Below are 24,998 nucleotides of genomic sequence, written 5' to 3' on the forward strand. Positions count from 1 at the left end.
TAAATGCAAAGTCGTAATTATACGTTAAAGGTGATTCCCTTGCCATCTTTGTTTTTTAAATCCAAATTTATTTAGGTAAGTGGACAACATAAAGCCCAGATTTTGGCATTGTTATAGCCTGATCCTTTTACAACATTAGTGGCCAGTATAATGGCAATACAGGAGCATCCCCAGGACAGAGCTACTCTAAGCTGAGTTTTAAGCAGTTTCTGCTTCAGGGAGCTGTAGAAGCTGAAGTGGATAGGGCCGAGTAGAGTCATTAACCTGGGCCACGAACAGCTCACGGACAGCCATGCAAGGCAGTCATGCCGAGACTGGTGCCCGGTGTAGGCTGGAGAACTCTGCTGGACATCCTAACGGGGTGGCCCTTGTGCCTGTTACCGCTCACACCAGGGATGCTCTCCGGAGTACTTCAGTGCAGTGCAAGAGCGCACGTATTTCACCACCTGGCCTTTCCTCAGGATGAGCTGAACTTCTGTGTTGCACCTCTGCTGTGTTTGTGTATTCATTAAGTATTACAGTTCTCACTTTGGATGCAGCTAAAAGATTATCACTGACTTTGGTGGGCTTTGGATCCATCTGTGATTAGCTGATGATCATCTTCAAAAGATCACCATGGACATATATATCTAATGTTATGTTTTAGAATTGTGATCTTCCAGCTGTGTTTCCGCAATTACAAAGACCTATCAATTAAAAAAGTAAAAACTTTTCCTTATACAAGCAGCAGCTGACGCAAACGATCAAGTAGAGTTTTTTAAAATCATCATATAAATAGAAATTCTTAGAACACTAAACACATGTCAAACTTAATCAAAGTCATTGGGAGTCTGGGACAGAAGGAATGCTGTCTTATGACATGCTCTGTCTGATGTGCTTCAGATGCAATGGACACTTTTGCAATAACATTCCCATGAGGAAAGAGAAAAGGGCACTTGCCTTTTGGGATTACTTTTGAAATTGGCCATGAAAGATGTTTGAGAAATTATAGCTGTAAGACTCAACTACATGACTAAAGCCTAAGTTGTTTGGGCTCTTAAGGGTATCATACAAGACTAGTCACAGTTACGCAGTTAACACATGCTCCAGCCACTTGCACACATGCTACATTGTCTAAATGTTAAGACCCTGACAACTTTTGATCTTGGCTGTGCTTGTGGGTATGTTTTGGGCAATGGCACAGAACAATCTGAGCTATTAAAAATTCTGCTGTACACTTCCTTCCAGTAGCATGAGTGTGACTAACCATGAAATGGGACAGAAATCATACACAGGTTCATGGCTCAGTACTATAACACAGAAAAAAAAAATCTTTTAACTACTTGAATTCCATTAGTTTTTTTCATTTCATCTCTCTCTCTCTTTTTTTTAAGGTTATGAATGTTGRGCCCAATCATTCTGCTTACATCTCCTTTGGGGTTAAATCCTGTTCATCTTGTACTTGTGCGTTACCACACATTCTGCCAATTTTAATAGCACTACATTTATATAAATGCATAAAAGGAGATCCCAGAATAACTGGAATAGCTCCATGCTGAAATCTGTAGGAGCAAAGTATTGTCCAGGTATATCAGCAAAAGGCCCTGAGTTAACTGCAATAGTTTTATAGCTTTTGTAGCTGTTCTGATCCTTAAATAATCACAAAATCTCATACCCTTGGTCTGTACAAACAGCTATGGCTTAGCTATGGCTAAGAATAATGGCAGCAAGTACAGGTGGGAAAGGTGCTTGTGCTGCACCTTTCAGCAAGGAAAATCTCCCTTTACAGTATTTTCCTTCATTTTATGGAAGGAAAAACATACATAACTATGAATTGCAGACAAAGAGTTTAGAAAAATTGTAACCAGTGGAGAGCTGGAGGTGAACCACGAAAGAATGCAGTGGAAACACGGACACAGTGGGTTTGCTACACCTTTTCTTTAATTTGGATGCTCCTTACCAGATGGATTTTTTTTCAAAAGGTCACAGCTGTCCTCCTTTCCACTCTGCCTTCTGGCAGCGAATGGCTCCAGTTCAGTGATTCTCCACAAAAATATTGAGTATTGTCTCATAAATGGTAGTTTTTCACATGAGCAGGCGCAAGGAAGCRCACAGGGCAGTTTAGTAACCCTGCCATCCAAGGCTCACAGGAGGGCCTACGGTTTAGCGGTTTGCTCCGGGCTGAGAGAATGATTCTGATGCTGGCTCTGCCGTTGGGGTCTTGGGAAACTGGGAGGAGTAATATCATCTCTGCATTCTTCATTTCCCAGTTTGTCAAAGGTGTGGGGGAGGAGGGGAAAGGGGACATAGTGGTGAGCACCAGTGATAAAATGGACTAAGTTAATGTTCTGTTTTCCTTTTTCTTATAAGAAGTTGGACATTTTATCAATATTGCAATTTACTACTAGTCAACCGTAAACAACAAGTAACTGCAGATAGGGTTCTAGTGTACATGATCAAGGATCTGCTGTGTAGCATGTAAGACATCACAAACAACACTCATTGCTGGCTTTTGTTGTTGTTAGGGGAGCAAACTAGGCAATGCCTTTCTTTATTTTTCAGCTCTACAGCAAATTTGTCATTGGATATTTTTTTCCTGTGTGCCTCTTTCTTTGATGTATATAAATAYATATGTATACATACTTGGTTAAAGCTGACTTCCAAGCATATCACCTTTTTAGAAATTATTTTGCCTTAAAATGGCATGGATAGCGAGGAATTCCGTTGGAGCATTATAAAGGAGATTTAATTTTTCATCTCAGGAGAAATGGCTGCTAATTCTAAACTACCATTTTCATTTTTCTACAGCAGAAATGCACATTTTCCCCAACCATAAAATTTTCTCCTAATAGAAATGAGCCAGTCCCCAAGGGTGTGGTTATCAAAAGATAATCTCACCTCAATCTGATTAGAGGCATAAGGCTCATGCTTCAAAATGCACCGGGGTGTGATTATCTTATGATAACCATACCCTGTATCATGTCTTATTGATTAACTAATAAAGCTTTGGTATTATTATTCAGAGGAGGAACTAAGATATCGGCAAGAGATCTGATTCTGGAATGGAAAAGATTCTTTGAAGCTGTCCAAATAACCTCTCTTGTTCCAATTATAACCTCTCTGAAATTATGGGGTCACCAGATGCCAGTTTTTGTTTCTTATTAGCGGTTATATTGGTGGTTTATATAAACTGAACCATACCCTGAAATATAGACACACTTTCACTAGACTGGTCCCATTGCATTTATATTGAAGATTTAGGTTACACAGTAGAATAGGATGAAGTTTTCTGGAGAGAATTTTGTAGTCCAGGTGCTAACTGAGCACTTCACTGAGGACAGCTCTACGTCCTGTGTGTGGCTGGGGTATCGAGGGAGCCCTGCTTCACTCCTCCATGCCTACACGCTGCATATGAAAGGGGGAGGACAGAGACAGCCCTCAGGCTCCTGAGTCTCCCTGTCCAAGTCATCCAGAGTTACGGATTTAGCACAACTGTTTAGGCCTTAAACCTCCTAAAGATTAGCACAAAGAGGCCTTAAACCAGTGCATGATCCTGTGCAGGAGCTTTAACTACGGAGCCACCTCTGCGGTATAGTTTCAGTTCTGTATAAAAAACTTCTTAATGATGTGGGACTTGCTTGAACAGGCAATCTGAAGGCTAATGTCACAGGCAGCAGATTCTGATCTCCTCTACATCAATGAAAAGCAGGAATTATTTCACTGACTTCAGTGGAGCAAAACCAGACTAATACATCCATCTAAGAAGAAAATATGGCTGCTGTATGCAGAAAGAGCTGCACTAGGAATTTGCTTGCAAAGTAACTTCTACACATTGATGGAAAGGAGGCAAAATGTCATTCCCTGTTAGAGTTACATGTGATTTTTGACACAAAAGGCAATATTTACATAGGTATTGCAATCTTTTTTATAAAAAAAGTGAAATGAAAATCTAAAACAACGAAATGTTTGATCAAACTTCTCATGTAGGGATGTGCAGCTTACACCTAACAAAGGGATCATTATACAGCAAGGCAATCCACACTACAGTAATCCACTGTAATGAATTCTTTGGCAAATTTGCTGTGTCTGTTGTGTTGCCATACGCTCCGTTAATGGAGAATGTTAATTTCTTTAGCTAGCTGGAGAGCTGTCAGCCTGCCCTTTCATGCTGTGTGGCAAAAATAGCTTGCTATTCCTAATGCCAGCACAGCTCCATTTTGGATAGTCGCAGGGGGAATGTGGGATAGATCAGGCTCTGGAAAAAAATAGCATTTTCAGTATTGCGTTACCTGCAGCTTCCCAGAGCAGGTTCACATAACTAGTAGCCAAAAAAAGGCTGTTTTCCTTCAGCATTCCCATAGATATTTCCACCCCTGTGGCTGTGCTGCCAATTTTAATTAGGATTGAAAGAGAACTGCAAAATCTCCAGAATAGAYAAGGTGCTATGACTGTAACCAGTCCCTATTCCAAATTTATTTTGTGGGATTCATTCTACTTGAGCCATCTAAAGATTAGACATAAATTAGACTCTAGGGTTTTATCATCTAGGTTCTATCTGCAGTCAAAAGAAAGAGATTAGTACTTTCAGAAGGTGAGTGCTGTTATCCTAGGATAACAAGAGGCAGGATATATCACCCTCTGGAGTGTCTGTCTCTCACCACTGATGAGAGAGAGCGCCAAGATGACTAATTCGGACAAGACACCCAACTTCTAATACAACCATGTGAGGATGTATGAAAGTTTTTATATAACTGYGTGAGGATTCCTGCCTCAGTTTAACTAGACCTTGGATTATCAGTGTTCAGATTCTTCACTGTTGTATTCCTTTTCTGCTCTACAGGGTAAGTGCTGCTTTGCCAGGCTGCATGCCGCGGAGCTCTGCACAGTGGAGCCACCTATCTCCTGTGCCTAAGGTTTAGTGCCAGACTCATTCTTGCGTCTGGTCTTTCGCTACACAACGGCTCYCCTGCAGAGACACCTGCAACTCCTGCCAAAGACGCATCCTCATGAGGAAATTTCCCCTTTCAGCGGTACCTTTCTGTTCCATTGTTAATCATTATAAATAGAGTTCATCTTGAACCTTAATACATATTATTCTTATCTTGAATAGGTTACAGTCCAGGTGACAGAAAGTGAAAAGACAGGGCAGATTCAGAAGCCCAGAAAGTAAAATATACCCCCAAAGTGGTCTTATTTTAAATTTAAAGCTATTTTACCACTCTTATTCACCTATATATGATAATCTTAATTTTATTCTCCTATGATGTCTGTAAAATATTTTTCTGCTTTTGTTTCTACTTTTGTCCATATATTTCTTGTGGAAAATGTTGTTCTCTATTCTAAGAACTATGGCCTTAATCTTCCTCCAAGATTTTTTTTTTTCAGAGAGATAAAAAACAAACGGTTATCCGGACTATAGAAAACAAAGTCAGTATCTTTCCACCTGCTGAAACATCCTAGAATGAAAAGCATACCTTCAGGACAGGGCAAATGGGTTGCTACTGAAGTGAAAAACTCACAGAAACAGTACAGTATGCTGTCTACGCCTCGTAAGCAAAAGGCTGCTGGTTTATGTACATGTAGAAAAGCAGTTCTCCTCCTGCTCCCTCCAGTGAGGTGGACAAAGGACCTGATATATACGTGAAAAAGAGCGCTATAATGCTTGTGTACTCCAAGGGCCCTTTTGAAACTTAAGAGCTGATCATCTGTTTCCAATACAATTACTTTACACATATGAAATGTACAGTCCAACATAAAATCTCCAGTCCTTCAAAATCTGTTGCACATCATTAAGTGTAAAAAAGCGTCTTGAGGCATACCCTGCCAAATTCAAGCTTATATTCAATGGCTGATTAAAAAAAAAAAAAAACACTTGTCTGCTTTTCTTGCAGATACACAAGGGAACAGCAGATGCTTTGAGACTGTTTGCCTTCCCTTCTCTGCATACAGCTTCTCTCTGGCTGCTCTGCCTGCCTGCTTGCCCTGCACCTTGCGGTGTGTTCCTGTCTGCTACCTGCTCCAGTAAGGCCCCCCCCCCACCAGATGGGAGCAGCGAGGAACTGAGAACACTGCACAGCCTGCGGAGCCGTGCTAGGAGCCAAGTAAGTTCACTGATCTTCCAGCCCCCTTCATCACAGATCATCAGTAACCAAAAGTGTCATTTCAATGAGCCAAGAATAATTCATCCAAAATACGGTGGGTGCCCTTGAACAAGCTATTCTACATTATCACAAGCCTGAGTGTGTGTGTGTCTGTGTGTGTGTGTGTGTGTGTGTGTGTGTATGTGTGTGTGTGTGTGTTTGCACATTCATGTTTATGTGAGCCAATAGTCAGAAACTGATAGGACCTCATTTTAAACTTCAATTTTTCCTGATTTCTTGACCCATTTTCTCAAAATCTTAACAATATTTTGAGCATCTTGGAATAGCAGAACATATAAACAGACTTCAGTTTGGAGCCTAGTATTTTGAAAAACCGTAAGTACTTCATTAAACTGTTGTATGACTAAAGTAAGGAAATAAAACATGTTCTGTCTGGATTGTATTAATCCACAAATTCATATATAGTTTGTTGTTCATTTAAATGTAAGGGCACGCAGTTATTCACAAGGCAGGATTTACTGTTTATTTGTTTCCTAATTTGTTTGGTTTTTGTTGGCATTAACTTGGACCATGCTTGATTTGCTACATGGCTGTAATTACAGAGGCACCGCTGTCACTAAAGGTTAGAAGTTAATATCCTTACTATTACTGAAAGGTATTTTATTCCATAGATGGTTTCTCTGATTTCAGTAGGATTTGCACTTGAGTAAAATATTCCTCAATATCAGAAAAGGAGTCAGAGCTCAGTCATTTGTTATTTGAAATATATTTTTGTCCACTGGAAGTTGGAGAGTAGATTTTAAAAATATGTGTTATTTTCATCCCTGCAACAGGAAATGCAACTGCCTAAATCAATATAAAAGATGCATCCTATGTATTTACACATGGTACCTAAAAACAGTAATACAAGAGAAATGTTACTTTCGACCCTAAATGGTGCTATTTTTTTAACATGGATTTTTTGGCAGATTTTAATTTTTTGTAGAGACCACAAAGTGTTGTTATTGTTGGATAAAAATAACAGCTGCAAGGGAGGCTAAAATTCTTTCTGAGATAACAAAGAACAAAGGAAAGACTCTGCATCAGGATTTGTGTCAGCTTTAACAACTAAATTGTGCTCTCAGCTCGGTGGGCAGAATTACCACTGAAGTCACTGTGTGTCCACATTTGGCCATGTCTGAGGGTAGAATTTGGCCCAAATGATTGGCCAAATTCAGGGCTGAGGGCCAACAGCCAGTGAATGAGTTGTTTTTTCACTGAAGCCCTCCAGAAAGTGAAGTGAATACCATTGAGAGGTTTATCTTTAAGGCTGTGCACTGTAAGGGGAAAGGGAGGAAGAAGAGTTTAAACCATGTCAGTCCGCTACCCTGGCTGATGGTGCAGGCCAGCACACATCTGTGCTAGCACAGTTGAGCAGGGAGGGTGTTACCTATAGCTTTCCTGAAGAAGTGAAACACACCTGAGTGCCATTTTTAGAGTGCAGATCATGTTTATGCTGCTGCTCGGAAAATGAGTGATATCTCTAAATGAGGCCTTTTGTTTTCAGGTCTATGACCAAACAAAACACAGTACTATCCCTGCTCCCCTGAGCCGGAAAAGGGCCTTTGTGCATGATGTGTATCAGTCTGGAATGTTTATTCTGCACAAACCAAAGAACAACAGGATAAAGCAGAGTTTGCTCATTCCTGAATAAGTTAGTATATGTGCCCTGGAGAGGTTCTGATCTTTGGTCTTTGGCTTCTGAAAATTATATGCTGTTTCTATGTCTTTGACTTTTCAAAAGATAGGGCCAGCCCTGCACAGTTTGGCAGTGCAGTGTGAAATGGAAAGTGCAGATATGAATGGTTTAAGAATGTATTTTTTAAATCATTGGAATATATGTTTATTTCACTGCAAAGACAAGAGACAGAAGGGACTAGCAATTTGGGAGTCTCTGAGAGACTGAGGACAAGATACAATACATTATATTCTCCCCTTGAACAGTGGCCCTGGGCTGAACTGAAATAGAGCAGTGACCTATCAAGTGCTACCTTTACTGTGTGTAGAGCCCAGATTGAAAGACGTAACTCACATCAGGGCAGACTCAGGACAAATAGCCACTTACACGGCACCAAAATCCTCAGTATGAAACTTACTTGGGACCTAGACTAATGCATGGCTCTGTGYAAGGGAATAGTTCTGCTGAGAACATTTTTCTCATTTTATGAGTTGATAATATAATTTCCCTGTAATTACTGTAGATGTATAATGAGTTTGATTTAAAGCTTTAAAAGCTTTTCTCCACTTGTGAATGAAGGACAGAACAGAATAATTTCATGTTGGACACTTTCCCACTCTGTGGGTGACTTACAAGCTGTATTTTAAGCACAACCTTATGTTTTCCTAGATTTTGCCTTGAGATAGGTGATATGGATTCCTGTGAGACACAAATCCAACCAAGTAAATAAATAAATAAATCATAACTAGATGTTACTGCTGAGCAATGCATATCTGAAGACAGGATAAAGGGAACAGGGAGATGTAAAATGTTTGCTTGAATACGAAAGAGATGATTGTGGCCATTTTGTTTGCTTCTTACAAATATTTGCATGCTCTCTGATTATTGCAAAGATTGAATATTAAGCTAGACATTTACCTGAAGCAAATAAACCCTCTACTGGAGTTTCACAGTTTGCAACAAATTCATAGAAAATATACAGGCCCCTCATGAGCCACTAGCACTTTGATCACATTTTTCCTCTCTGAGCCRAGACTGTTTCAGCAGTGGTCACCTATGAGGGGCTTCTCCTGGGTCTGTCACACTTAGCAGTATGGCCTGTTTGAAATCTGTATCACTTTGGCCCGTGCTCTTACTGGGGCACGTGCACCTATGGATCCTCTTGTAAAGCTGGTGTTTTGTTTTCTTTTCTTTAGAAAGAAGGGGGTAGAGGGACTTAGCATCCAGTGCTTTTGCAGATTGGAAACTAACAGTGCGTGACCTGACACAGCCTAGAAGGAGGATGTCCTTCCTACCTAAAATACATGTAAACAGCCCCTGTTTCTCTTTCCATATGGCCCTTGAGTGTCTTTGGACTATATCCAAAAAGGGACTTGGACATTATAATGCTGAAGGTCATAGTTCCTAAGTTGTAGGCACCCATTGGCATTTTTAACATCCAAGTTTGATCCATGGGTACGCTGGAAATTTGGCACCTTCGAGTGGGATTTATAGAAGGCAGCTGAGTGAGGAGCTGCCAAAACTGGGCAATAGCACTGCCAAAGAGAGGGTATGTTTTAAATTCTGTCCTTTGCTGAGAATTAAAAGTCTTAGTCTGGGCAACAAAAGATGCCATTTTGGAATCACTCTCCTGAAACTTGTCCTGGAAGGGCATCTTGTTTCTCTGAAGGAATGGAGGACTACGTGTTTGGCTCTGAGAAAGTGCATTTTGTCCTGGTGTTCAGTAGTCCACTGTAAGCCTCTGAAGAATGACAGATTGTCTGCATCAAGCTCTTTTCTTCCATGACGTTTACAGAAGTCTGAATAAGTCAGGCTACAGATGTGCAATGTATACTGCCTGACACGCTGACCATTATTGCCATTTTTTTGTAGTCTCCTCTGTACTTACCCGTTGTTTGTTTTTTAAATTGAGATTGTAAGTCATATAGGGAAGGAAATGTCATTTTACTCTTTGATTTGCTTTTTGATCTTTGCATGACATCAAGTTGACTGCAGTCCTAGACCAAGACAGAAATGAGTTCCTCTGCAGATCTTACTCTCTGTGTGTTTCTGCATCTATTCAGCAGACAGATGCAGTGTTACCTGATGTGTAACTAAGAGAGCAGAAGTTAGGACTATTGGCAGTGGGTGTTTTACACACAGTTTGTTGGTAAGGAATTACCTGCTGGATTATCATCACAAATAATCTACTTGGAAATCTAAAGTGGTGGGTAAGTTCAGAGAATCTGTATACTTTACATGATATATTTATATAAGGCCTGCCACCTTTACATCTGAGCAATTCTTTGCTGGATGCTGAAACAGCAGGGAGTGGAAGAGAGAAACCTTTCAGTGCCTTCCCCAGGATGTCATGGGCTCTGTGATATTTGTGATAGTCTTTGATTAAAAGGCTAGTATGGCACAGGATGGGAATGGTGCATTAATTGTCTTATGTGGAAACAAAACTGCTGCCAATCAACAGGCAGATCTATAATAGCCAGTGTGACCTGTTTAGCTACTAAATAAATATTTGGCATCAGATAAGAGTTGACATTAAAAAAAGAAAAAAATCAATTCAACATCATTAACTTTGTAGAAGAACAGCTGGGAGATAGTCTCAAAAGGAAACTCATACATCCCATATTTATTTTTATTTATAGCGCATGAACTTCATCTCACCTAATTTTTGCCATCTACAAATTGGACACCTAGTTGTCTAGACTCACTCTCTAGTCTATGCAGAAAGTGCTAGATGGGATGAATCACCTGCCACAGGTACTCCTCTTTAGAGATTGGTCTCATATGGCATGAATGTGTCTCTGGAAATGCCTGTTTCTCTTCTTTGACTGCGGGTGGAGACTACCCCAGCTAAATGCCTAACTTTTAGATAGGCCCAGCTGAGTAAGAGAAACCCTATGCTTCTGTATGCTTCCTCCCCATCTACTTCCCAAATCTACTTTGTTTCACTGGAGATGTTAAAATTTTTTGATCAGGAATTTTCTTCCATGCTAACATGATGGGGTAGTACCACACTACCTACTCCTTACTGCCAGCTTATTGTAATCACAAAGAGGTCTGGGCCAGGAAAGGCAGTCCTGAGCTGATGAGACACCTCTCATCTCCTTCTGAGAATCTGTGGGAAGCGCCAGGGCTCGCAGCTGCACTGGGAGCATCAGCACTTTCTGGCCTCACAGGGCTCAGGGTGGCATCGACGGGGGTCTGCAGATTGCTTAGGGTCATGGTGCCAGCATGCGCATGTTCCTCACTAGCTAGAGGAGCATGTCAGCTTTGCCATGGGAATAGGAAAGAGAGAGATTTCCACATGAAAATACTGATACGGACATTGAACAGATGTAATTATTCACATGAGAGATGGATTGGCAGTACTGCTACCGTGTCCCCTCCTAGAGAGCTTCTCCTTTGCCCCTAGTAATTCTATATGCAGTGAATGCATAACTTTGGTTTCCTTCTAGGAGGTGTGGAAAGAAATAAGACTGTAGTTGCCTCTCACTTCTGCCAATAAATCAAGAGTCATTCAAGTCATTCGTTCTTGTGCACTAGGCAATAGCAATCATTTGTGGGCAAGCTAAAATTGCCAAAATTCACTTTTCTTAGGGAAAAAAAAAAGCTCATATAGAGCTAGCCAGCTTAACCAGCTGCCAAACTCTGCTCAGGAAAGAAGGAAGATAAAAACAAATATGTTATCACTGCACCTTAGCTAGCCCATACTGCAAACTTCTTTCTCTCCACTTGTCTGCCACTCAGACATCTAGACAGGCTGTCATTATCAGCCACCCGCTGCCCCAGCTTTGCCCCAATTTTTTTAAGCCCTACAGCACTGTCATTTGATGTGTCTGGTGAGGGAATTAAAGCAGATGAAGACTGAGGATACCACTCCCTTAGGTAATGATATATTCTGATTCCCTCCAGCTATCTTCCTGACAACCCAGTCCTCCTCATTCTGGCCCTACTCCCCTATTCCACAGACCGGAGAATAATTAAAACTCCTCTACATAAGGCATGGCTTCATTCAACATTCAGCTTAGACTCTGTTTAAAATGCTTGTGACAGATGGGGTATATTCTGTGCCATAGCAGTAAGTTAGTTGGCATGCAATAGCCAGCAGGAAAAGCTGGCAAAAATACCTGGCATACAACAGCCAGGAAGGAAAGGAGACAAAAACACAGAAGTGCTGTGTACTTTTGAAGCACAACCTTAAATAATGCCTCATAAATAGAAACAGCAAATGCTAGACCTTCAAATTATTATACAAGTATTATCCTGAATGCATTCAGCAGAGATAAAATCACAAAAATATATATCTCCTGATCCATCAGCTATGCAAGACACCTTAAGATGAGATGGGCTGTATAGTTATTATGGAAATCCAGCAATACTGCAAGTCAGGAAAGCTGCACTTTGGAGGTCAGCATGACTGAGTCAAAATTACTTGCTGCAAATCATATTGGAAAGCAAAAGGAGGATCTTTAATGAATTGAGCTACAGTCACTTTGAGTTGCCTAATAAGGGAACTTTAGGAAGAAAGTTTCTAGAATAAGCAACTCAAATTCCTTCAGCCTGTCAACATGTGCATACTGGGGTGATCCTGGAAATGTTCATTTTCAGAACTTGTGCTTTCCATCAGTAGTTCTGCTGTCTCTAGTATAATTAGTCACATGTTTATATACAGTAGTTTTAGCACTAGGAAACTTCCTTCCTATCCTAAAGGTATATGCAAGGGAATCACAAAGTTGTATTCAAAAAATGCTACAAAAAATATACAGCTCATTTTTAACCCAAAAGCACCCATACCCAGTCATTCTGACAAAATGATATTCTCTTGAAAAGCAAAGCTCTTATGACTTGTGATATTATCACAGTCCTGGAATGTGTGCACTTGCAGAGTTACTGTTTTCTTTTTTCTTAATTGTGTTAAATAGTTGATGGATCACATGCTATTGTAACAAGAAAAACAGGTTTGATAAAATGAAACAAATAATCTGGTGAATAGAACATACAGCCATAATTATTTTTTGAAGAGGTAAAATAGGCAAACATGAGAATTAAGACCAGAATAAAACTGAATGTGCCATAGTTTCCTTAATTATGTGGGCAGTTTCATGTTCCTCAGAGGCAGTGCAAAAAATACACACTAGCCTCCAAATGATTGTTCTCTGAGCAGTTTTTCTTTGCTAAATGTTGTGTAAGGCAACACACATGGCTTTAACCCAGGCTCTGAAGGGAGCCCTGGCTGTGACGGGTCAGGGAGCCCTGCAATGTTTGTTTATTCCATTCTACAAACTCTATATTGATTTCAGTGCAACCTCAATTGTCCACTTTAAGTCAGGAAATAGAGAATGTCTGAGAAACTGAAATAGTGCTAGAAGGGTAAAAACCAATGAAGTAGTRTTGCCTGGGCAATGGAGAGTACCAGCTGCAGACTGCTAATAACCTTTGGTGAGCAGTTTTAAAAAGAGGAAGGAGAACTGCATCCAGTGAAGGGGAGGAATTCACACCATGGCCAGACTGGAAGAGCGAGCATGAATACTGGGGAGCAGAAGGGGTTGAACTCCCCCATGGGATAGTGACAAAAGGAAAAAGGCTCTTGAGCATACTGGATATTATTATTTTTTTGCCTCTTAACTCTCTGGTGTTTTTCTGTGAGTGAAATGGGTGACTGCATGGTCAAGAAGTTTGTTTGTGAAGGCTGTAAATACTTTACCTACCACATAATCCTCAGAGAGTTAAACTGGGAGCTGGAACGGCTATGTTGTAAACTGCATAATCTCTAGATGTACCAGAGAAAGCACCTACACCTGAGGAAAGTCATTGAAGATGCATGAAGGTAGAGAGTATCTGTAGATGCAACTGTCTTGAAAGCAAATAGAGTTCAAAAGGTGGATTCAATACATCTGTCCTGTGACAGCTCAGAAGGGGAACCCAACCAGGGCTCCCTTGGGTAAGGGCTTTGCTTGGGTCCATGGTTGAAGATGTCTGATGGTCCCAAAGGTAAGGTATTACAAATTTTGTGGCTCTGTTTTCTGGCTTTATGACCTTCATAAATAGTTTCAGTTTTCAGAGGGTGTGGTTTAGATATCAGATGTCATACCTCAGCAGTTATAAGTTTATTTGCATATACAATCCTATTGCTTTTTCACCAAATAATCAAAGAGCTGTCAACTACTGTTATTTTCCTAATTGATTGGTGCCGATAGCCATGACTTTGGGCTAACATGGTGAAGAGATGGTGGCTGGATAGAAGAACTGTTGTTGCTAAGTGAGAGGTATCCACTCCATTCACAGGAGAAGCTAGCTAGTTACAAAACAAAAGGGAGAAAAGATGGTCCCTGGTCAAGAGATCTTGCTAGAGTGGCTAATCAGAGAGTCTTTCAGCTCATGAGAAGGAGGTAGAAAGCTCATGAATATGCTCATGAAAAAGAGGGTACCTGTGTACCCTCTTACCCAGCAAGATATGCAGAAAGTAGCTTCTAATAATTGGGATCTGCTCAGTATTGCTGAGAAAGAAGATCTGCATTTGTGGATTTTCCTCCTAAAAAGACAGCAAGGCTGAGCTGACTGGAACAGGAAACTATATTACTTTAATGTATGGACTTTGTTTTGATAACTCCTAGTCAATAGTTGACCCCTTTGCCTGCAACACACAGGCTGTTTTATGGGAACTGCTCTACTGAAGGTGTAAGTTTCTTTATGGAAGACTGGGTTTCCTTGCATCTGTATCTAATAAAGGGAGAGGTGTCACTTTGTGCTACATGTACTTTCCCTCTGTTGCCTGTTATTCATGGAGATACCTAGGACAACAAATGATGTACTGAGCAGACTCAGCCTAACTGTTTGGAAGAATATTCACAGTAGGGAAAGCAGAAAGAGTGTGGAAGAATGTGGACTGAGAGAATAACTTTATTCTACAAAACTACTTCATACTTTCAAAACTACCCTGTTAGACATGGGTGGCTCCTGATCCTTTCTTTTTATAAGGGAAATAAACTGCAGCAGAGCATACAGCCCATCAGTAATGCTAACTATGCCCAGAAATAGATGAAAAAAACACATTTAAGAGGTCTTTTTTAAAGAAAAATTTAAAAAGGTATCAAGTTTGATATTTCATTATAAGTCAATTGCTCTGAGATCTGTCCATTAAAACATGAATATCTTATCAAATTAAGTCTGAATGCATTTTTAACACATTTCTAGTTTTCTAAGCAAGTCAAAGATTTAACGTGGCACTCTGAGGACAAACTGAAAATATGTCTTTTCAGTTAGTAGTAGTAATTTTACTTAAGTTTCCTTAAATGTGTCTGAATGTATATGCCCATGAAGTAAAAGTAATGTTGAGATTGAGAAACCAAATACTGAAAGTCAGAAAATTCTCCAAATTCAGTGTGCAATATATGCATCTTGTATTTTTGTAGGAGTAAGCCAATGACAAATTGCCACAGGCTTTCATTAGGAGTACTTCCATAGTATGATCTGAATACCTGGGGCATCTCTGACTGTACACAGCTATTGGTCTGAAACCTTCTGCTTCTCATAGCAAGGGTATCACAACACATTGTTTCCCAGCTGGAGTTTTTCTCATTGCTCCTACCCTGGTAGCCCCAACTACTCTTGTAGCTCCTTAGCCACCCTCCCTTGCCCTCGTGCATCTCCAATCTTGGTCACAACCTACAGCTCCCGTTAGCTTCCCCTGCCTCATTCCCACTTTCAAGTCTCATTGCAGAACATAACCAAAAATATCAGGACAGAGAAGTGAAATAAAATGTGAAATTTGGCGAAAACTTGTGACTGCTTTGATGCTGATCACACAAAAGATCTTAGCATGAATCTAACTGCATAAGCTTCTTTCTGCAGTGTGACTGGGAGTACATGCATCTGCTAATTCTTGACTCCACCTGCACCTAAGACTACATTCATTTTCACTACAGAGCTATTATTCCTCCCCTTAGTCTCTTATTTATCTATCTCTGCATAGTGAAGTAGCAGGAACACTTTAAGCTCCATAACAGAAGAGTATCAAGAGAGTAACAGAGATTAATGCAAGCTGGAGTGAGAGAGAGCCAGTGACAAGAGAGAACATTAGAAGTTCACTATTTGTGATGTATATTATGTTTTGTTCAATATCTGAGAGGCATTTGGAGAAGCAGAACATTAGGTCTTTATTGATGGAGCTCCAGAGAGATGTAAAACAGTGCACTCAGGTAAAATGCTGCTGAAAATAATTCTGAACATATCGTAAGGGGAAGTATTGAATGATCRTTCAAGACCTCTTTTCTGTGATATGAACACTTGCTGCCATTGTTGGTGACACTAAGTTTGTACTGGCCAACATGATTTACAGTGGTATAAATATTGGGGCAAAGATTTAGCTGAAAGGCTCTTTAGAGATGTCCCCCAAACTGCAGTTATTTTCTGAGAGTGCTGCCTACCCTCAGTGGTAGCCCCAAACCAGTTGTTATCACCACAAAACTCAGCAACGAACAAGTGAGAGTGAAAAACTGAAGGTTTCTGATGTAACTMCAGTATCTTTTCCCCAGCCTCTCCTCCCAGCTCTTCTGTTCCATATCCAGTAACGGAGGTAATTTGAAGACCATCTTATTTTTATTTAGGACATCTTCCCATCTCTGCTTAAGAAATTATTAGCCTTTCTGACTTCTTTAACCCTGTTATCACAAGCATAAGCACTGGGAGGTGTGAGCTTTTAAAGACAACTAGCATAGATTTAGAGAGGAATGCAGAAGAAGYAATAGGAAATGGAGAGTGCAGGTATTCTCAGCCATGGATGCAATCAGTTGCTCCTTGACTTCAAGTGCTCTGACAATAACCAGTCATGTGGGGCCCTCAGCAAACTGATAATGCAAAATAATTCAGTGTCATGCTGTTGGGTCATCAGGATCCATTCTAAGGCAAGCCCAGCGATAAGCGCATGTTACACAGGCAATGGAAAACTTTAATCCAAGTAAGCGAGTCCTTTCTCTATTCCCCTTCTGCTTACTCATGCGCTGTAATTTACTTAAGCAATTACTGTGCAAATATAAACCAGTGCTGCAACTTGTATGGCACCTGATATTTGTACTTAAGCAAAGAAACATGACACTAAGAAAATAATGCAACTGCTTATTCTTATACTGTGTTACACATCCTGCAAGAGCCTAGAAAAATGCAACAATGGGTTTAAATGCTCCGCAAGAGGCATGACAAAGAAGCCCAGTCTTGCACCCAGACACTATGTGAAGGTACGTAGTCAGATAATGTGCATGCTGTGAAGCCTGGCAGACCACCAGAAGGAGTAAATTCAGATCCTTGGCTTTTCATTTCAGATATATTTTTTTCCCTTTCTCAAGATGAACTGCTTGTGCCCTTGGTCTTTAAGGGGCGTCCATGATCCCTGGATATCTTGCTTTGCATCCCAATGTGTTTTCAGCAAGGATGGTATGGGGGGCAGATCAGGACTATGGAAAGGTAACACCAAGTGGTGAAGTAAGAAATGTATTAAAATATTTCCATTTGAGACAGTAGAGTATTCATTTCTCATATACACCAAACATGAATCTCATTTGTTAGTTTAATGTTATAATTACACAGCTAGGTAGATGTCAGTGATCTTCATATTTAAGAAAAGGAGCATATAATGGTTTCTTGACTATAAATACACTCATATATATATATATGTATACACACACACACACATATATATGTATATATGCAAGACAGACAAAAGACTGAGTCACTCTGCCACTGTAAGGTATGGAACATCTTATATCTGCTTAATATCCACATTGTTTTGACATCCAAAGATGAGGTGGGCCTGGAATTGAGCACAAACCAACCATCACCATATATTAAATAGGAAACCCTTTTGATGACAGCAGGTCATAGGAAAGATGCTAAAAGTTCTTCTGACACCAGAATTTAATTTTTGTATATATTTCATTTTATTTTATTTATAAAATTTATGTTTCATGACCAACAAATCTGGTATTGAATTGGAATTATTCAGGCCTCCTTTCTTTGTTCCTGTCAAATGGAAAAAAGTAAAATCCCAAACCTTAGCAGAATAATAGTGTCTATTGTCCTACAGATTTGTCTCGCAGGAGACCCCAAAACTCAATCCCAATCATGAACTTCTCTACAGAAAAAGTGAAGCTTTTCAATGCATTAAGCATAATGAAATAGATTGTTCAYAAATGGAAATTACTTGGTGATTTTGCCTAGGTCTTGCTGCTGAAATGTTGCTAAACTGATACACAAAAACTGAATCTCTATATGTTAATATGACTCAGATCAGAACAGGTATATTAAAACAATGAATTTATTCAAGGCATATATATTCTAGGTCTCAGATTTCAGTGATGCAGAGATAACCAAATCATTATTTTCTCTTAGAGTATATTGCTTTTCTAATTAAATTGCAATGTCAGTAGAAGATGGTGCTTACAATATATAAGTAAAGCATACATAATCTTAAATGGGAGCTACTACATTTCTGATTGTAGAATCAGTGTCTCTGGTACAAGCGAAATAGGGAGTTATTGAAATTGGTAAAAATTAAAATTTGGGGATGATTTAAAATCTGGATTATTCTGGGGTGTTTTTATTGTTTTTAATACTAAAAAAACACTTTTGTCAGCTCTACAGAATAAATACAGAGGATTAGTTTTATACTATATTATTTTTTTTTCTGCAATGAGTGTTCAGTGTCTTCCAAAAATCTCTAGCCAAAAAGAGAAGATATTTTTATTGCATGTGAATATTTTTTCTGAAGCACTTTTGCAGATCTTTTCTGCAAGCAAACCTACAGACCAAGGCAAAGGCTAGGCACTGACTACATTCTGTGGTCCTTACTCAAGTAAAATTCCAATCCACCACGTCATTATGGTGTTTTGTAATACAATAGAACCTATGGGTCAAAATCAAACTTGGACTTCACAGACCGCAAAATCCATACCAAAATGCCAGCTCCTACCCCAAAATGTTCTATATTTATGACATGGTATAACAACTTTTACTAAAAGGAAGTTAAAGGTGGAAATTAAAGAGAAAATAGAATGAGCAGGGTTTGCACAGCACACAAGAGTCTACCCACCTGCTAGCTGTTATCAGCTGGCGCTGTTATGTAGTATCTGTTACAACTTCAATCATTATAGGTTCAATTAGGACTTGTTTGCATTACTCAGAATGTTCCAAACCTTCAGCTGGCCCAACCAGATGAATGTTCTTGGCAAAATATTTATTTGCAGTACATATGCAACTTTTTTGAGCTTTTAACTAAGTTTGAATGAAGTAAGGCTGAAATTAAACTATTATGTGCAGTCTTTTCTAAAAAATCCTCAAGACGGCTGCTGTATTTGTCGGACTTGCTTCTTCTTTTATTAATGCCTTGATATCAGCTTAACTCTAGGACTCACACTGTGCGTGCTTCAGGCACATGGATAGCACCTAGCATGATGGGAGGCAGAAAGGACCTTGTCCATGGGCAAGCGTAGGTGCTGAGGTACCACATACAACAAACGACGGGAAATGAGCAGTGTCAGGTCAGGTGGTGTGTGAGACACARCCTGTCTTTGCCTTCACCGGACTGCAGTGTGAACTCCTGCTACCTGGAGCATTTCCTCTCGTGTTCTTTCCCCAGCACGCTCAGTTCTCCTTGGGCCCCCCACTGCGGGGCGTGTGTGGAATACATTGCAGGCTGTACTGCTTCCTCTGCACTGCATTTAGCCTTTTCATACTTGTTGGGCAAAGTCCTCAATTAGTGCTTGGGCTCTCTCCACTTCTTTCAATTTAACTGGATGGATTTCTTAAATAGTAAAGCTGTGCTTTGGGTTTTTCAGGTTTTAAAGGTGATACTAAGATTATGTTAAACTCGCCATGGTGCTGTTCCTGAAGGTATTGCTGTTTCTGATCTCTGTTCATCTGACTTTAATAGTGAAAGCAGACTGGTTGTTTTCATTTGCAGGGTGTCACCGATAAACACAGCATTGTTATCCTTGTTTCCAAAACAGGAGTATTTTTTTTTAATATTATAATTGTTAAACTTGCCTTATCTCCCTACTTTTACCCATTCTAAAGTAAAAATTCACAATAAATCTGAAATGTCTCAGGGAAGCACAGACTATTCCTACATTGTCTCCTCAGAGAACTGTGACGCTGTTTTAACCTATGGTATCACAGGCAAGGAAATACAGTAATTGATTTGATGCTTTTAATAATCTTGTATTTTTATTAAATGCTTTTCTCCATTCCTTTATGTAACAAACTTAGAGATGTTTCACATCTAAGGCATAGGTGTTTTAATATCATTTTTCCATAGGTTTACATATATACTGGGTTTTAAGACTATCTGTGAATATGATGGATACTGATGAAGTAGAAATGTGAAACTTGTGCATCACGTAGAACCAGAAGTGGTACACAATACTGGCATAAAGTTACTGTATATTTATTTAATGAATTTTTGTTTTGATTCTGATAACATCTTGTAGAAATCGAGACTAATGCAGTTCTCATGAAAATTTCCACAGATTATCTTGAGGCAAGCATGTAGTAATTGGGTGTTGAAAAAATGTACTGCAGTAACAGCTCTGGACAAGTACAGTCTGTATTACTCAGGAAGTTGTTACATGTAAATACTTAAAGTGCATCTTTGAAATATAATGATACATAAATTCCTAGTTTAAGCATCATCAGCACAAGGACATTTATTGGCATGGGAGGAAACATTTGGGGGACAGAGGATTTTTTTTCCCTCTTTGTTATGTTAAAGTGAAATATAGTACTACAGATGTATAGTAACACAGAGCTGACAGCTGAGTTGGAGAATTCCAGAAAATTCTCAAGGTGGCCAATGGCCTGTAAATATTGTCCTAGTGAGGAATAAGTCTGGCTGGAAAACAACAATTCCATTGTGAAAGATTTAAAAAGGTGTTTATACGTATACTGCCAGCGGACAGATAGATCCTTGTACATTTTAGAAACAGGAAAGACACCCCCCCGCAAAGCCGTGGCGCAGGTGTGCTGGTTCCGCGGAGGCGAGGGCAGGCTCGCACCCGGCCCCGCGCGGCGTCCTCAGCCGGCGTCGCCCCCCAGCGAGCACCCTCCCTGCGGGAGCCCGTCCCACAGCCCCGACGGCTGCTTGCTCATACGAAGTGTAATGTCCCCAGCGGGCGAGCGCGGAGGGCTGAGCGCAGCTCAGTGCGAGGACGTGGGCCTGGGATGTGGGAAACCCTTTTTCCGCCCGATGGGGACGCGGCTGCCGGCTGGCCCCCCTGGCTCTGCCCTGCTCACCTGCTGCAGTTACACCGCACTAGAAACACAGGAATTTGTTTTGCTGTTGTCCAAATTTTTACATTCCTGTGAAACATTCAGTTTCAATCCTTACTTTTGGACTGAAAAAAGCTTCCTTCAGAATGTTTCCACCTGCTGTGCACGCTGCTGCGCTTTATTAGAGTCATTCAGGGCAGTCATTATTTGAGAGATCTTGGCCATGAACTGGTACCCCATTATTTTAAATGGGAAGAATATTAATGGAAAACCAAGGGCCCTATTTTGAATTATTTTAACACTTAAAGCTGCCCCAACTTAAAAATCAGGCCCCCAATAAACAAAGCTACTGCAGACATCAAGGTTGCAAGCTATCCCAAAAACCAGTTGTTTAAAAGATTTGACTGCTGACTGCCAGATTTACAGGAAGAGAAAAATTCCAACACTTGCCTATAGACATTTTTCAAAAATAAGAGATGTTTATATGTTTCTTTTTCTTTTTACTGAAATAAAAGCATACAATGAATGAGAATGGTTAAGTTAAAATGCTGCTGTCTTAAGTAACAATGAAGAGCAAAGCCTGCTGATGCCTGGGCTGATCTGACAGAAGTGTGTCTAGGTAAGAAAGGTCTTAAAATGAAAAATAGAGGATAGGAAATGTGTCCATTTGCTTTAGACATTAGCTTGTTGAGTTTCCTATCTCCCACTAGAGTAGTACTAGGGCTGACTAGAGCATAGCCACTTTCAAGTCGGCCTGAAGCTGGTGGTTTTTTGCATGCAAACTTACCATCAGCCTCCTGATGCCAAGTACTGAAATGTTCCAGAAAGGTGTCATTTGCTGGGGGAGCATTATCAGGCTTTAGGGCTCCTTTTACAGAACTGCTTGGTAATTACAGAAAATACGTTCTGATTCAGTATTTACATTGTAATTTATCCAAGAAACTCATTTTGGATTTGGTTTGACAAGGTTTGAATTGCAAAACAAGCTTCGCAACTATATTAATCAAGTCAGCCTGCTATCAAAATGACAGCCTGCTTTGCCACTATGAGACTTTTTTGTTGGTAGACTGAAGTGCCAAAATAAGCAGAAATGATGTGCTTATTCTCTAGGGGCAAGTATAGGCCAGTGTGTTTTCAATTCACTCTTTGAAGACCTACTCACAAAATGATATAGGTGTAAGTCCTGTCAGAAGCTACTTGTAGCTGAGAGGAAAGTAGTTGGAATTCTCTAACGAATGAGCTTATTTAAGAGACTGGCATTCTATCTATGTGCAGATTATTTGCAAGGGAAAATTCAATTTAGGTGTAGCATTTGTAGTTAGGCAATATGGATCTTCATTTATCCCCTTTTCCAGGTGYATAAAATGATCACAAACTGAATAACGAGCCTGAACTTGAACAACCTAGTAGCTTATGATCCATGATTGCAAACATAAAAGAAATAGGTCTAGTGTGGGGGATACTCACTTAGGGCTCGCAAGTCATACCCAGCCCATCGGAAGAGTTTCAGCCGAGGGCTGTTCCATGATGTTCTTTCCCAGGGCCATTCTCTTTGGCCAGGGAATTGCTCTAGCAACTGTTCCACCCTCTTTCCTAACGGCTTTGGGTATCTTCCATTATATGCTTGGAAATGCACCCATCCACACCCATGATGTGACAGGTCTATTCCTGTGGTATGAGAGTAGGTAACAGACTCTCTTCTGACCATATTACAGTGGAAAGACTGGTTGCTGGACCCTATGAGTGCTCCTGAGGGAGGTGATGTGGCCCACCTCCACTAAAGAAAATCAGATAACACTGCTCTAATATAATAATAACCTCTTATGTAAGCACTTTTGATGTGAATACTTATAGATAAGGTATTTGCCAAGGTCCCATCTTGAACCTCTTAATTAGAGGAGTAGTCCTGTTAATTTCACAAGATTACTTGCCTAAATATGTACCACTCCTGTGAGGAAAGTGTTGTATTATTTAGCCCTAAACAAATTAGACTACGCTAAGCAGATTGACAGGTGTGGAGATCGTTACAAGATGAAAAGGAATCATAGAGCCTGTTTTGTTTTGAATGTTTGCTTGATTATTCTTTAGAAGGATACAAAGTTAAAGACATTTGGATTTTGTTTTTATCAAGATTAAACCAGTCCTCTCCTAATCTTTATTTTGTTTGTCTAAATAAGGCAACCTACAGAAATGTCTTTGATCTGCCATTTTCTTTCCAAGAGTAGTTCCTATGTGTCCCTTGGACATTCTGGAAGTCTTGCGTCCCTCAAGCACCCCAGCCTGTTTGCTTTCCTAACCTCCTACTGCAGTTTGAATACCTCTTAAACAGTTTGGAGAGCTTCTCCCATGAAGACAATAGCCTTCTGGGAAAAGGGAAAGCTTCTGGGAAAAGCAGCTGTGCTGCCTCCGGATAAGCTCGATGAGCAGCATCTAAAAAACAAAAATCTGTACAAAAGTGTTAGGTACATTGGTGGTAATATAAAATAAAAATTTGAGAGGAGCATGTTCATTTCTGTTTCAATCATGTTTGTAGTACCTCATAACTTTCTGCTTAAAGGCACATTTTTTAAAAGTTTAAGCAGTATCTTTTTCTTCGGGCCTAAAAGTAGGGATAGTAATATAAAAGTTAGTGCACCCCATAGCAGAATGCTTCTATTTGTCTCTATGAATTTTCTGGATTTACTTCGAATGCTAAGCTATTAAAAATTAAATTTATGTTTATGACCATATGGTCATTGATAACTGTTCTTATAAACACTTGCCAACAACTGCTAAAAATCTGCCCTCTACTTTTTGTCTCACTTATCTACTCTTTGCTTTTTAGAGTTCTGACTTATTCCAAGCAAGCAAGGTCCACAAAACCAAATGTTTTTGGCAAATAATCATGCCTGATAGAAAAAAAAAAATACTGTCATTTTTTGCTCCTTCCTGAACTTCTGTCTTTCAGTTTAGTGAAGAGCAGAGATGTTACTAGCTGGTGGTAGTAGATTTTATTTCCTTTAACATCACTGACTGTTTACAAGCTGTCACCTTCTACCAGAGTTTCAAGGTATCATATTTTGACAGTTTGTTAAGTGTTTTTGATGAAAGATGCTTCATATTAAAATATATTTAATAATATATTTTAATTCACTGAGAAGCACTGTATCAGTTCACTTCTTTCATTAAGGTATGAACCTCAAAACTTAACTTAGTCAATGATATGGGATAAGAGTATAAGCTTTGGTTTCTAGAGAAGAAGTTGACAAATTAAGTCTAAATTAGTGGGGAAAAATAGGTATTTATCTATTTTTCTTTATGCACAATCTCTTTCTGTGAATATTGGGTTTTATTTCATGTGAATACTGTCAAGGATGAGATAATAGAAAGTAAGTAACTGTTCTGTAGTATATATTAGTCCTGCTGTTTTACATAAACTAGGCATATCATTTACTGAATGTAGGTTTTTGGATTAAAATCTAAATTTGGGTATTTAAGGCAATATAAGTAAAAAGCCCTTTAAGGTAACTAAAAGACTCCTTTTTAATTATACCTTTATTATCACAGGCTTATTAAAATAATTCTCAGTAAAATTAATTTCCTTCCAAGGAGCAGAACACTGAATTAAAAGAAAAGTAATTCTGAACCGTGTGCTAAGATACCCAGTAGTGGTTAAATTTAATCAGTAAGCATTGCATCTAATGAGTCTGGTTGCGGAGCTACCCAATTAATGTGTCCTTGCTATGGTGGAGTTCCTCTCAATTAAATATATACTACCAAGAAGGAACTAGCTATTTAATCAGCTCTGTTAAGACATTCTTTTTTTAACTTAACTAACCAGCTATGTAATGTCTAAAATATATCTGTTATTAAAGACAGGAACTTGATAGCAAAGACTGAACTATCTATTTTACTACAAGTCTTGAAACAGCAAGTTAGTTCTCTTAGACAATTAAAAGGAAAAATTT

At 39.6% G+C, this 24,998-nt stretch overlaps 1 long non-coding RNA gene across 2 annotated transcripts in view; it reads right to left on the reverse strand.

Moving 5' to 3' along the window:
- Positions 1–24,998, reverse strand: part of LOC146585725 (uncharacterized) — a 55,516-nt gene that overhangs the window by 10,421 nt on the left and 20,097 nt on the right. The window contains exon 1 of one of the 2 annotated variants that reach the window (XR_014897948.1): positions 18,878–19,038. The exons of the other annotated variant lie outside the window; for it this stretch is intronic. This is a non-coding gene — a long non-coding RNA (uncharacterized LOC146585725). Of the gene's footprint in view, positions 1–18,877; positions 19,039–24,998 lie in introns of those variants that run through there. 2 annotated transcript variants of the gene reach the window in all.

The sequence above is a fragment of the Rhea americana genome, unplaced genomic scaffold, assembly GCF_003343005.1.
Source record: "Rhea americana isolate MKP2758 unplaced genomic scaffold, rheAme1 scaffold_77, whole genome shotgun sequence".
Classification (NCBI taxonomy): domain Eukaryota; kingdom Metazoa; phylum Chordata; class Aves; order Rheiformes; family Rheidae; genus Rhea; species Rhea americana.